This window comes from Aotus nancymaae, unplaced genomic scaffold (genome assembly GCF_030222135.1).
Source record: "Aotus nancymaae isolate 86718 unplaced genomic scaffold, 86718_ANA_hifiasm-v0.15.2.pri h1tg000058l, whole genome shotgun sequence".
Lineage (NCBI taxonomy): Eukaryota > Metazoa > Chordata > Mammalia > Primates > Aotidae > Aotus > Aotus nancymaae.
Window position 1 is genome coordinate 48,359,672 of NW_026988472.1, and position 9,058 is coordinate 48,368,729.

The window sequence follows — 9,058 nt, forward strand, 5'->3', positions numbered from 1 at the left end:
TGTAGAATATATTCCCTTTTATAAGACTTTTGAAGGATATTTAATTTGAACTTTTAAAACTGAATAGACATTACTATAATTAATTACCTTTCAAAGTCAACTTGAAGGGCGTGTCATATACTCCACAGGGTAGCCCACATCTTGCCTTTTAAAAAAAATACACAAGTGAAATATGTTGAAGAAGGTAGTTGCTCACGATTATAATAGGAGGACAAAAAGGGAGATGTGGGACTCACAAAATCTCTTTTCTTCAGTACCATGCTCACTATGGAATGCACGTTCAAAAATGTAAAATAAATGTGGGGTTAAGAACTTATAGAAGAATCTTTCTTGTTATTGTTCTATCTTAGTAATGGGCAATTTATGGAAAGGAATTCAGTCCTCTCTTTGGGTCTTTTTCAGCCATGTTCTCCTAAGAGAATCATTAAAGCATGATTAAATAGGAAGCAGAGCAATTAATGAACAAATATGTCATGGCCGAAAACCAATTACCAATTAAGGAGCAGCACAGAAAAATGATTTAATGAACATTGGTTCTTTTGCACAGTCTATTTATTCTCAAAGCACAATTTTTATTACGGTCATTAAAAGCTGTTCATTTTCACTAAAGCATTTCAAATAGTAATGCTTATCTTACCCCTTCACCAATCTTATTTTCCCTTCAACTACTGCCCTCCCTTGCCCCCTCTTCTCTGTCAAGCTTCTCAAATGGATGTTCAGACCTGCTGCTTCTGATTCTCCCCCATCACTGTGAAGAATCAACTCCCCCACACTCTATTGGGAGTTTAGTGTCTTCGTTCTAGCAAAATGCTGCTCACTGAAATAAAAAATGGCATCTACATCAATACATATCCTCATCAATGTTTTGTCGGCCTCATCTTGACATACAGCAGCTTTTGAGATGTTGACCATTTCATTCTTTTTAAATCTTTCCTTAGGAAATGCCATTCACACCATCACTCAGTAACCATTCAAATCTCTAGATCCCGTTTCTCCACTGAGCTCAGCCCTATACATTGACCTATTTTTTGCAGTAATCATTTTTGTGTGCCTAAAGGCCATGTTAAGTTAAACATATCCAAAACTACAGTCATGATCTCTTCTTAAAACCTTGGCCTGGCCAATCAGGCTCATGAACCAAAATCCGAAGGTTCAGGTTTGATGTCTCCCTCACCCTCCATGTCCAGTCTATCACCAAGTCCGGTTGATTTTATCTCTTAAATATCTCTTTAACTGGCTGATTTCTCTCTACTTCTGTGCTCAACCTCCAAGTATGAGCTGTCACATGTCACGCATCTACAGATGAAATAGATGAAATAACCTGCTAACTGGTCTACCTGTAATCTACACTAACATCTTCTCCTTTAATTCCTCTCCCAGACCAGCCAAGGTAATCTCTGAATCACATCATATCATGCACACTTTGGCACACTCTTTCCATCATTTTCATCCCACTCCCACCCCCTCAAACATCGACTAAAAGTCCTTCCAAGTTTCTGATCTACCTTCCATGAAGCTCTTCCATGGTGCTGATAAGCCCCTCCAGGGTCTTGTGCTTGCCTATCTCCTCAGCATCATCTTGGAGCATTCTTCTCTTTTCCCCTGCACTCTGGCCACACTGGCTGTTGTAGCCATGCTCTGGTTAGCCACAAGCCTCCACTTGTACCACTCTTCCCTCACCTTCCTAACTGGGCCAATATTTCAGATGGCCTCTAAAACACCATTTCCTGATCTCCCTGCCAGAGCCAAATTCCCCTAATATTGATCCAAAAAGCAACCTATGGCTCCCTTCATAGTGTTTGTCACTGTTGCAACCCAGCATTTGTATACATTTTGTTTTCTGTTTCTGTTTCTTTGCCCCCATTAGACTGTAATGTCTCTGAAATTTGAGACCAGGACTGGTTTAGCCTGATGTTTGCCATATAGTAGGTGGTCTATAAAAATTTAGAGTGAAATTCTAATTTTTCATGAATGAGTTTTATGTGTAACTTTCTCTTAAGCCTAGAGTATCCACCATTCTCTTTTTAAAAGACTTGTGCTTATAAAAAGTGCTGCATATTTGCAGCAATCCTATATTTTACAAAATAAAAATAATATTAAAATAAAAGCTAGAACATCTACCTTCTAACAATTCTGTCCTCTCTTTATACTGGCTGCAGGTCATCTAATAAACATGAAACCTTGAATTTGGGCAAGTAAGCGTGTCCATTAGTATATTTTATAATCTCCTGCCTGGCTTCTTTCACTAAATTCTAAGCTGGTAATTGCACTTACATAATTCCTACTTGCTGGCTCAGCTCACCCTACACTTTAAGATAATTCATATGCAAATGAAGTGGGCTCTAAGGTATTACAATCTGCTTTTGTCTTGGAGAAGGCCCTTCTTGGTAGCTCCACCCAGTTTTCCAGGAAACAAACTCCCTATTCTGCATGCAGTATCACAGTCTCAACCTCCTTCTTTCATTCTCAGTAGCTGGGTTCTCTGTCCTTGAACTCCTTCTGACTTGATTTCCAGAGTGACCTCTGGATTTTGCAAGCAGCAGTGGCTTTCTACTTGGAATTCCACTCAATGCCTATCTCAGGTTATCAATCAATGCTACTGTCCTGCTTCTTTGCATGGGCCAATTTCTGTGTCCTTCATCGCTTCAGAGCCTGTTACCATTTCCCAGGGTTATTTCTTTTCAGCCCCTTTAAATGAACTAGTCACATCCACACTTCCCAAAGATCCAGTAACTCAAGAACAACTCCAGGCTATTTGCAATTTATATGAAACTCAATTTAAATAATGATGGCATAGATGGGTTAAAAGTAATAGGATAGCAAAAGATATAACATCCAAACACTAATTAAAAGAAAGCCAGAGTGGCTATATGAAGAGCAAAGTAAGCTTCCAAAAAAGGGACATTGCCAGGGATAAAGAGAGACATCACATAACAAAGAGGTCAATTCACCAAGAAAACCTATCAACTCTAAAGTGTATGCATCTAAAATCAGACCTTGTGCTATGGTTTGAATGTATCCTGCAAAAAGCATCTATGGGAAACTTAATCTCAAATATAACAGTGTTGGGAGGTGGGACTTAATGAGAGATGATTAGGCCACAAAGACTCTTCCCTCATCAATAGATTGATGCCATTACCATGGAAGTGGGTTTGTCATTAAAGGGTGAGTTCAGTTCCCTTTACTCTCTCCCGCTCTCTCTCTCACGTGTGCACATATGTGTGCATGCGTGCCACTATGTGATAACATAGCAAGAATATCCTCACCAGATGCCAGCCTCCAGATCATGGATGTCTCAGCTTCCACAATTGTAAGCCAATACATTCCTATTCTTTATAAATTACCCAACCTCAAATATTCTGATATAGTAGCATAAAATGGACTGAGCCACCTTTAGAATTCATGAAGCAAAAAATGATAGATTTGAAAAAAATAGATTGGGCACAGTGGCTCATGTCTGTAATCTGAGCACTATGGGAGGCCAGAGTGGTTAGACCACCTGAGGTCAGGAGTTTAAGACCAGCCTGGCCAAGATGTAAAACCCCACCTCTACTAAAAATACAAAAATGAGCCAGTAAGTGGCAGGTACCTGTAATCCCAGCTACTAGGGAGCCTGAGGCATGAGAATCACTTAAACCCAAGAGGTGGAAGTTGCAATAAGCAGAGATTGTGCCACTGTACTCCAGCCTGGACAACAGAAGGAGAGACAATGTTGAAGAAGAAGAAGAAGGAGGAGGAGGAGGAGGAAGGGGAGGAGCATGAGGAGGAGGAGCGGGGGAGGAGAAGGAGGGGGAGGAGAAGGAGAAGAAAGAAAAAAATAGATAAATCCACAGTCATGGTTGGAGATGTCAATATTCTTCACTTAGTAATCAACAGAGCAAGTAGACAAAAAAATAATCATCAGGAAGTGACCAACATTTCCAGCAAACTTGACCTGATTAACATTATAGATCACTCCACTAGCTAACTGCAGAATACATTCTTTTTAAATAATCATTGAATGGTAAGTAAGTTAGACTATATTCTGGGCCATAGAACAAACCTCTACAAATTTTTAAAAATTTGAAATTATACTAAGTACACACCTTAATGACAATAGAATTAAATTAGAAATCAATAATGTAAAGATATATGTAAATCCCCAAATATTTGGAAATTAAAAAAAATTCTAACCTCTGGGTTATAAAAGAAGTCAGAATGGAAATTAGAAAACATTTTGAATTGAATAAAAATTAAAATATAACATGTCAAATTGTGCAGGATGCAGTTAAATTGGCACTTTAAATGATTCTACTGAAGAAAAAGAAGTGCCTCAATTGTCTAAGCCTCCACCATAAGTGATTAGAAAAAGAAGAGAAAATTGAAAGCAAAGCAAGCATAGGGAATAAAATATTAAAAGTGCAGAAATCAACTGAATTATTTTAAAATAGAGAAAATTAGTATCATCAAAACCTGAGTTTTGAAAATATCAATATAATTGATAATCTTCTAGAGAGACTAACAGGAAAAAAAGAAAAGGAAACAAAAATGAACAATAGCAGATATGAGAGAACATCTCAAGAAATCCTACAGACATTAAAAAGATAAGACAATATTAAAACTTGACAACTTAGATGAATGGACAAGTTTCTTGAAAGACACAAACTGCTCAAGAAAAAATAGATAACATGGGCCCAGTGAAATGACTCATGCCTGTAATCCCAGAACTTTGGGAGGCCACGACAGGCAGATCACCTGAGGTCAGGAGTTTGAGGCCAGCCTGGGCAACATGGTGAAACACCATCTCTACTAAAAATACAAAAATTAGCTGGGTATGGTGGCTCATGCCTGTAATCCCAGCTACTCGGGAGGCTGAGACAGGAGACTCACTTGAACTCGGGAGGTGGAGGTTGCAGTGAGCTGAGATAGCACCATTGCACTCCAGCCTGGGTGACAGAGTGAGGCTGTCTCAAAAACAGAAAAAATTCTATAATGTGGAAAGTCTTACATCAAATAAATAAATGAAGCCACAAGACTTTCTTTTTATTGCTTTACTTAGCTTAAAGTAAGTACTTGCTTTACTTAACAATAAAAAGGAAGGTACTACTACTCATATGTGTCTGAACTCAAACACATTAAGCTAAGTAAAATCCACATCCTCTATAATTCCATTTACATGTCATTCTGCAAAAAGCAAAATCATGGAGACACAGAATAAATCAGTGGTTGCCAGGGGCTGCCAGTGGGGCTAGTGGTTCATTACAAAGGGGCTTAAGGGAAATTTTGAGGGTGTCAGAAATGTTATCTTCATTGTGGTGGTAGTTATACAACTGTATGCATTTGCCCAAACTCACTGAATTGTGTTCTTAAAAAGGCAAATTTTATCGTATATAAAATATACCTCAAAAATCTTGACTTTTAAAAAATAAAAATACAATAGGTGAGTTCCTCTCAAGAAAAATATTCCATATTTATTGTCAGGAATGAAAATAGATACATAACCATAGAAATGGAAGATTTTCTATAAAGAGGACATTGTGCAACTCAATGACAATTGAAAAGTGAAATTATTTAAAGGGAAATTATAATTTCCTGTCAAAATACGAATTACCTGAGTGAGCTTGGGAGTAGATTCTTCCCGGGTTGGGCCTCATATGAGAATGCAGCCCAGCTGACACCTTGATGGCAGCCTTATGAGACCTCGAGCAGACCACTCAGCTAGACTGTGACCAGATGCCTGACCCACAGAAACCATGAGATAATAAATATGTGTTGTGTTAAGCCAGTAAGTTTGTGACAATTTCTAATGCAGCGACATGTAACTAATAAATGTGATTCCTTGTATTTGTCTATTTTTACATGAGTGTGGAAAAAAACGGTGAAGGACAACCACAAAGCTCTTAACAATGGTTTTTGATGTGCAGTAGGAAGGGGGTCTATGTGAATTGTTTAGTCTTCCTTTCACGTCTTTGGTTGTTTCATCAGTTACAAAAAGCATGTATTTTTCTAATTAGGGGAGGAAAAATCATCTGGTTCTGCCATAAGTCTTTCACCTGGAGTGACAAAATGTAAACACTGATGAGCAATTTTTAAAACGTAGACAACAAATGTCTCTAAATAAGACAATGATTCTGCATATTTTAGCTTTTACTTTATTGTTGTTCAACCTCGATTATATTAGGTTTTATCCATTTTCCAAAGTATGATTCCCTTCTATTTCCATTTTCTTTCATCCCCAAAAGAATGAGAGTGAGAGAAGACAGGGTCAAGTGAGGAAGACAGAGCCCAGAGTTAGAAATTTGGAAGCAGGCCTATCCAAATGGAGTTGGGTGTGTAGCATTCTGGTGAGCCCACTGTTTTGAGGAGCCTGTAGTCAGCACCCAATAAATAAGTTAATGACAGAGATGAATATTTTGGGTTTAAATCCTCATGTCAGGCCTTAGGGTGAATCCATCTTGGTGAGGCCAGATTGAGAAGCAGCAAGAGATACAGATAAGAATAAACCTCCAGCTGTCAACTTGGAACTATGAGCTCAGTCAAGGCTTCTGACCCTGGGGCCCTGGGGAATCAGTGTAGGCAGAGAAAGGAGGGAGGGTGGCCAAATCACAGCATCTGTTGTCAGTTGCCTCTTGCTTCCTCCCTGCATTCCAGATCTGGCACTCCGGACATCCTGAAATGGAGAAGGTTGCTGTCAAGGGTATGTTTGAAACCGTCAAATGATTGACTGGAAGCAGAAGTGCCAGGGCGTGAACCTTCAACCTTGGAGTTCACAGGGGCCAACCAGCCTGCAGAGCCCAAGCCCTTGATCCCATTGAAAAGGCAGTCCTCATTAAGCAATGCCACTGGATTTGTTGCCAAAAACATAAGGCCGTCTGCTCCCTCCTGGGTTCTCTTTCTAGGCCCTGAAATACATGTATTCTTACCATTTCCAAGTCAATCTTTTCTTAGTGGACTTGCTTGAGTAATGCTAACATTTGCTGAGTATGTTTGTCCTCACAGGTAGTGGCATGGGAATTGTCCCAGGCATGGAAAACAGCCAGAGAAATTCCACATGCCTCCCATTCCCCATGGGGAATGAGGCTGAAGAGACGTTTCTGGAATAACCCAAAGCAGCACTCTGGGATCTGTCTGAATGACTTCAGAGAGCTACTGAACATGCCGGCTGGGCTGATTTTCAAAGGCAGCTCATTCTTCCTCAGGATTTGCCCTTAAAACTAGGAAATCCTCAGGGACAGCTCTGACTGGAGGAAAATCAGCACAGCTCATGACAGCATCTAAGACACAAATGTGAACAATTTTTCTTAATGCTGTTGGACACAGCCGTCAAAAACATCCCCAAAGTGAAATGGCCAGGCTCCGCGTTACAGAGAAATTCCACCGCAGGGAGACTGAAATCGTGACACCTTTACAGCTCTGGAAGGAAATGAGAAGACTGAATGTTAAAATACCCTGCTGAATTTGGGGAAATGAGGAAGTTGTTCATTCTTGCTAATTACAGTCTAGGTGTCAGGTTTTCATTTTCAATTTAGGCAGGATATTATGGACTTTGTTTGCTTATGTATTTGAGGTCTAATGAGATTACCAAGCACAATCTTCTACCCTCATGGACACGCAGGACGAGAAAGCCAGGATCTGGTGAACATGTCTTGTCTTCCTCACCTCTGGTTCTGAGGACAAAGTCTTCAGTTGCCCTGTTTTCATAATCGCTCAGGCTTTTCTCTCTCTTTTATAAAGCAAGATTTCTCCACCTCAGCACTATGGACATTTGAAGCTGGATCGTTCTTTGTTGTGGGGACCTGTGTTGTATATTGTAGGTTGTTTAGCAGCATCCCTGAGCACTACGCACTAGACGCCAAGAGCATCTCTGGCCCAATGTGACAACCAAATGTGTCTCCAGACACTGCACATGGCTCCTGTGTGAGAGCTCATCCCCTGACCTAGATGGCCACTTCATTCTTCCTGCCAGTATGATAGAAACTTCCTTCTCCATAGAATCTTCTTATGCCACCTTCCCACCAATTTTCTATCCTTTCCTCTCTGCTTCCAGGCCACTGGGTCACCTGTCGGGTGTTTGTTGATGATGTAGCCATTGCCCCACTCACTGGGTCCATATTCTGGGTGTCCCCAGGGTATATCAGTAAGGTCAGGCAAGAGCGAGGCAGGGATGTGAGAATAAGAAACACCTCCAGCATCTGGAGGCCACCAATAACCAAATACCTGAGAGATCCGATTCTACTCATATATGCAATTTAGATACAGAAATCTTTTGGTATAATTGCTTATAATTTGAAAAATTACAAATACAAAAAGAGAGAGATTGAGGTTGCAATTGTGTTATTTTCAAGAGAAAAATGTTAATTTTACATTTACATTTAATTTGTAAAATGTATGCTATTTTCAAGAGAAAATAACAATGAGCCCAAAGATGCCCAGCTTTTCCAGTTATACACAGTCCCACTAGCTTAATATTAGGCAAGAAAATATCTAAAAGGAGCTTACTTAAATGTCTCAGGATATTTCTTTACACTGCACAAATTGATTATTTCTAAACTTTCTTGCAGGACAGGAAATACTGGCGCTTCCACCACTCAAATTAGACCTTGAGGTGAGACACTGCCTCTGGTTATGGCCACCTCTGCCACACTCGTGCTCTAATGTTAAGAGTGGTGTTACTAATATTGCTTTTGTTATTGCCATGAAGCTCCTCTTCCTAAGGCTAACTTGAGAGAATACTTATGTGTATGGCAACCCCAAAGTATAGCTCTCATATCTTCTCTTTTCTTTCCTTCTTTCCTCCTTCCTCCCTTAAATAGTTCAGACAAATTCACAAATTTCTGTCTTCCCTTAAGGGATTTTTTTCCCTTTATTACATGAGCTCCCTAAGGGTAGGGATTGTGCTTAACTATTACTTTTTAATATCTCTGGTGCCTAACAGAGTCCCTAGTTTGTTGTATGTATTCAGTGAATGTTTTCTAAAAAAAGAAAGGAAGAAGGAAACAAAAAAGAAGGAAGGAAGGAAAGAACGATGTAAGGAAAGGATGGGAAAGGCAGAGAGAGAAAGAGGAGGGATTGAAGCAAG